This window comes from Microtus pennsylvanicus, chromosome 2 (assembly GCF_037038515.1).
Source record: "Microtus pennsylvanicus isolate mMicPen1 chromosome 2, mMicPen1.hap1, whole genome shotgun sequence".
Classification (NCBI taxonomy): domain Eukaryota; kingdom Metazoa; phylum Chordata; class Mammalia; order Rodentia; family Cricetidae; genus Microtus; species Microtus pennsylvanicus.
In genome coordinates, this window is record NC_134580.1 from 44930453 (window position 1) to 44936345 (window position 5893).

Genomic DNA, 5893 nt, shown 5'->3' on the forward strand with positions numbered 1-5893 from the left:
GGTATCAAGGAACGGTATATGTTGATTACTATTAGTTTGTTGTTTTGGTGGCTTTTTTTTTTACCTCTTTTGATTTTCTTGTCAAAGAATATTCATTGAGTGATGTTTTGTGTAGGAAGTCTCTTCTGATTAACATTTTCCTTCTCACAGTTTCTGGGGAGCTGTGAAAATTTACTCCTGTCATGGAATATTTTTCTTTCTCTATCTATTGTAATTGATAGTTTTGCTAGGTATAGCAGTCTATGCTGTCATCTGTGGTCTTTTAGAATTTATAAAACATCTTTCCAGGCTCTTCCGGCTTTTAGTGTCTCCATTGGGAAACCTCCTGTCATTCCAATGGTCTTTTTCCTTTGCAGTTTTCATTATTCTTCCTTTGTTCTGTACATTTAATGTATTGAATATCATATGCCAAGAGGGCTTTCTTTTCTGGTACAGTCTATTTGGTGTTATGTATGCCTCTTGTACCTTGATAGGCATCTCCTTCTTCAGATTAGAAAATGTTTCTTCTCTGATTTTGTTGAAAATACTTTCTCTACCTTTGACCTGGGTTTCTTCTCCTTCCCCTATTCCTATTACTTTTAAGTTTGGTCTTTTCATGGCATCAAGATTTCCTGGATGTTTTGATCCTGGAGTTTTTCAAATTTAACATTTTTTGACTGCGATAACTATTTCTTCAATTTTGTCTTTTGTAAGAGAAGACTGCTAGTTCATTTCCCGACAGCTCAGTCCCTAATAATCACACAGAAATTATGTTCATTACAACACTGTTCTGCCTATTAGCTCAGGATTCTTACTGGCTAGCTCTTAGATCTTAAAATAACCTATATCTATTATTCTTTGTATTGCCATGAGACTGTGGCTTACCAGATAAGTTTCTGGCGACCGTCTTCTTTGGCAGTTACATGACGTCTCTCTGACTCTGCCTACTCTCTCTATAATCTCCGTTCAGATTTCCACCTTGCTTTGCTCTGCTAAGCCATTGACCAAAATTACTTTATTCATTAGCCAATAAAAGCAACACATATACAGAAGGGCTTCCCACATCAGTGTTTAATGCCTCAAGTTCTCTTCCATCTCTTGTGTTCTGTGGGTGAAGCTTGCCTAGAAGGCTCCTGCTCAACTACCAAAGCTTTTTACTTCCTGTTTTATTTAAGTTTGGGTTTTCTTTAGGGATTCTATTTCTACTCTCATTTCTTCAACACTTTCTTTATTTCATTTCACTGTGTTTTCACAGATTTCATTAGTACATATAGTGACATCTTCTTTAAAAACTTTGAGCATATTCATAATATCTTGTCTTGTGCTTCAGCTACATTGCACTTCTCGTGGCCTGCAGCAATAGGGTTGCTGGGCTTTGGTGAGGACATGTTGCCTTGGATGTTAATTGACTTTTTTTCGTTTGCACCTAGACTTGTGGGCACTTAAAATTAGTGTAATTTCAGGTGCTTATATCTGGTCTTATGTTTTGGGGGGTGTTTGTTCCATTACTTGGTTTCCGTTTCCTTCTCTGGTTCTTAAGAGACTGTGGTGATTATGGGTTTCCTGCTGGGGACTAATTTGGAGATCTTGCCAAGTGTATCCACTGTATAATTTGTTTCTAGGTATTGGGAGTTGACACATAGGAATGGCGGTGGAATAGTAAGGGCTCAGAGATCCCCAGGAAGGAGGAAAGGTGGGTGTCCCACCAGGATCTGTGTGGGTTATGGGAAGGAGTGCAGAGAGGACAGACAGGTCATAGTGGGTAATTTGCTATAAGGCAGGGAGTAAGACATGGATTGGAATTGGAGGAAAGGAGGAGAGTTAAGATCACCTACCAGAATTCCTGGCCAGCATTGCCAGTGGGTTTTCAGGGAGTACCTCTGGAAGTTCATCACTCAGACAAAAAGAAGGTAAGGATGTAGAAGAACTTTGTCATTTTGTCATGTTTTAATTTTAAGGCAAGTTCACCTATGGCTTAGGAAAAAAAAACAAAGAATTTAATTTAGTATCTATTTACTACAAACCAAACAACTGATCTATTTGATGTTGTGTAGCTTGATTCTGTATTTCCCATTTGACAATTTCTTGAGGCCCAGATGAATAACATTCTTACTGGCCAGTTCAAAAATCTACTCCATTAATCCATGCTGTTTTTATAAGTCTATGTGGCTTCTCTAATCTATGCTAAGGGATTTTTACAATTACTGGGTCATTACAGGCCATGTCTCTTTAAAGAGGAAAATCCAGTTAAACAGGAAGCATACATTCACATATTTCTCAGTGTCTCAAACAGCAAAGAGAAAAGAAATGTCACATTTTAAGTACATACATTCAAGTACAAGGAGTCCAAGAGGACATAAATACAGTGACATGTTGGAAGCCACAAGGTAGATGGATGAATGGTGGAGTGGATTAACTAAAGGATGCTGAGCTGTGGAAAAGCTGGGCAGGCAGGCTGATTTATGCCACACATGTCTCTAAACAGCAGTTATCACTAGTTCTTTGGGGAATGCAAAAACTCACAGACTAACAAAACAGGAAAGGAAGGAAGAAAGGGAGAAAGGGAGAGAGAGAAAAGAGGAAGAAGCAGAGGCTTACACTCCCTCTTTCTTTAAGAATGAATCACACTATGATGGTTTATCCTTTGGAATGGATAAATTAAGAGGGTTTTGCTATGTATAATAGCAAACAGAGCTATATATGAGACATCCCTCCCATAAACAATTCTATATGCAGAGAAAGCCTGCAGACTGTTTGAGAGCCTTCTTCCTATCTAATTTTCAGGACAATGTCATCCTCCGAAAGCAATAAAAAAGGAGTCCCCTTGGAGACTCTGACTGGCTCCATAGTACACAGAGACTCACCATCAAGATCACTTTAAGGAGATCAAATGTACCTGACTGTGCATTTGAATAACTGTGTCTCAGTTCCTTCAGGTCTCTGGCTCAACTATGGAAATGCAGTGGCCCGAGGTCACGCTTTCCCTGAGATGTCACACATTCGGTGGTTATTGGATTCATCAATGGATAATCATTGTCCAGACTTTTTGGAAAGAGGCCAGCCACTGTTCCAGATCAGCAGAGGGCACATATGGATAAACATCCCTGCAGATTCTGCCAGGGTTACTTGCATGACAGTTTCATGTCTTACCTTGTGATGCCCTCAGTCTTTCTCTATGATCACTTTGTTGGTCTCTAATAGCTGTCTTACTGCTAGTTTTGATTTGGTGTTGACTTCCCCGGAAACCACAAAAATCCCACCCAATGAAGAGCTAAAGGAAATATTAGGCATTTCCTAAAGATAAAAACAGGCAGTATTCCCTACCATGGGATATCTACAGCTGAGGAGTCTGAGGTATGCTCTGAGGCTTCCAGTCACCTTTGTGGGGTGACCCACTTACTATGAGTCAGTGACACCCTTAAAATATGAGACATCCGATTATGGTTCAGCCACTTAGAGAAGCCTTTAACATAAACAGTTAAATACAAAATGGTAAATCTGCACAAAATATCTGTATCAATTTGAGACACAATACCCACCAACCAAACAGGAAGCAAAAACATATTTTAAAATCATAAAAATCTTCTTGAGCTCAGAGGATGTGGCCAGTAAGAGTTACTATAAGCCTATGCAAAAGGTTTTGTAAGGTGAAATTAAGGAGAGTTTCTAGAATGTACCCCAAAAAATTAGAAAAAATACAAATAAAACAGAAAAATAAGTTTAAGAAAATAATATTTACACTGCAGTACTGGAAATCCAAAACCCAATCACACCAGTTCTAGAATGAGAAAACTAATAAAAAGAAAGGAAAATTATAAAATGAAAATGTTAAAGGTTGGGACTAGAGAGATGGCTCAGTGGTTAAGAGCACTGTTTGCTCTTCCAGAGGAACCAAGTTCAATTCCCAGGACCCTTGCAGTGGTTCACAACTGTCCCTAACTCCAACCACAGTCTCCATGGGTAATGAACATGCACAATGCACAGACATACATGTGGGCAGAACACCCACCCATTCACAGAAAATAATAAGAAGAATTTTTTAAAATTTTGAAAAATCTTCCCAGACTGGAAGATATCAGTTTCTGGTGAAAATTATTCATTTAACTAACTTTGCTTTGCTATTTAATTAGTTATTAACCTCTAGAATTTTTAACACTCAAACCACCTAAATCAAGGAAAAATAAATTAGCACGATTTCTTGGAAAAGATAAGAGCAGTCTACAAAGGATCTAGAATCAAAAGGCTTTGTGCTCACAGTATTAAGAAGAGATTCTCACTAGGAATCAAGCCTTGCACACTGCTGAGATTGAGGGATTCCTACTGTTTTAGGCACTGTGTGAATCTATGTTAGGGGAGGTGCACAGCCCATATTTTGTTTGTGTTACCGTAAAACGCCATATACAGAATGGCTCATAAACATTAGTAATGTGTCTCTCTTTAGCCCACAAAAGAGGCTGGAAGACCAGGTTAAAGGGCGCAGTAAAACCAAAATCTACCATAGGCTCCACTTTCTGGTTCATACATGGAAAATCCAAACTGTGTCCTCAGATAGTAGAAGGGGAAAATAATTTCTCTGAGCCTTCCTAATTAGAGACTTCGCAGAGATCCTAGCTCCTAACATTATCCCGCAGGGTTTAAGACTTAACATGCAAATGGGGTGGGGCGCAAAGAAGCATTTAGAACACAGCAACGTATAATTGCTATACTTTCAGACATCCATCATGCCAAAAATGTCAAATCCCATGTTTCTTTGTCTTCTGTAATCAACTTGAGATGAGAAGAAGCTGGGGGAGACGGCTCAGTGTGTAAAGCACTTACCCACCACACAAGGACTTGAGTTCCAGTACCCAGAACACATTTAATAGCAGGCCTGGTAGCATTCCTCTATCACTTCAGAGCTACTAAAATAAGATGGGGTATATAGATATGACTCCATGGAATCTTGCAGGTCAGCTAGTTTGCCATATGTAGTGGCAGCCAATAAGAGAACTTGTCTCAATCCAGGTAAGGGGCAAAACCCAATGTTGTCTTCTTACCTCTACACATACTCTATGGATCATTCAAACACACACACACACACACACACACACACACACACACAGAGAGAGAGAGAGAGAGAGAGAGAGAGAGAGAGAGAGAGAGAGAGAGAGAGATCCAAAGGTAGTGGGGGATGAATATCATAGCATTAAATGTGAAGCCCTAGAATGCAGGTAAAGGGAACACAGAAGCTTGTGTGCCAAAGGCTCTGAGATAGTCTTCTTCACGAAGATAAAGTTGAAATGCCTATGTTGAAAGACAGTGTGTATATATATGCATACACACACTGTCCTGTGCCACAGTGATATTTCAGCCAATAACATCTCATACTATCCCATACCACACAGTGGTCACATCCAGTTACAATGAACCTGAAAAATTCATATAATTTATTGTGGTTACCACCCCTTTGCCATGTTTAGATATGTGGACATACATAAGTGCCATTTAAATTATATTACGGTTGCCTACAGTATTCAGCACAGGGCTGTACTGCGCAGGTTGTAGCCTAGGAGCCACACTGTCAGCCATGGAACCTGGGTGTAGGGTAAGCAATACTATCTCTAAGGCACTCTGTGACATCTACACTATGGAGCTATCGAATGCTGCCTTTCTCAGAATGTATCTCCATCACGGTCCACATTACTGTAGCTATTTGCAAGCGTCTATACAAAGATATGAATATGTAAATGTATATTTGCATATTTTGGTTCACTGAACTCCAGAAAGCTCACTGCAATTAGATAAATAGGAGAACAGGAGCAAGGAGAAACAGTTTTATACATATCCGTGGTGTCAGCTTGAGCAGGAGAATGAACTCACTCCTTTTTTTCTAGTCCTCAGTAATAGAAAACAATGAAAATATGTGACTGAAAGA